Source organism: Etheostoma spectabile, chromosome 11 (genome assembly GCF_008692095.1).
Source record: "Etheostoma spectabile isolate EspeVRDwgs_2016 chromosome 11, UIUC_Espe_1.0, whole genome shotgun sequence".
Lineage (NCBI taxonomy): Eukaryota > Metazoa > Chordata > Actinopteri > Perciformes > Percidae > Etheostoma > Etheostoma spectabile.
Window position 1 is genome coordinate 19,819,421 of NC_045743.1, and position 284 is coordinate 19,819,704.

At 47.5% G+C, this 284-nt stretch overlaps 1 long non-coding RNA gene across 1 annotated transcript in view; it reads right to left on the reverse strand.

Moving 5' to 3' along the window:
- The window catches only part of LOC116697573 (uncharacterized), a 2,604-nt gene that overhangs the window by 1,982 nt on the left and 338 nt on the right, over positions 1-284 (reverse strand). The window lies entirely within an intron of this gene.

Here is a 284-nt window from a genome sequence, read left to right on the forward strand (position 1 = left end):
GGCATCTCTCCAGCCACCAATCCACACTCCCTACTTTTTGGTCCATACGGGGACTTGACCAGTGACCCTCCGGTTACCAAGCCAACTCCCTATGGACTGAGCTACTGCCTGGTTCTCTTAACGTTCAGGGCACGTTATAATCAGGATGGAACGTTCCCTAAACGTTAGTTTTTGGTTTGGTTCTAACTAACCTTTAGAGAACCAAAAACTAACGTTCCCTAACGTTCCCTAAACGTTCTGTGTTAGTGGGGTGGCCTCTAACTTTTCAGCCAACTGGACATCTT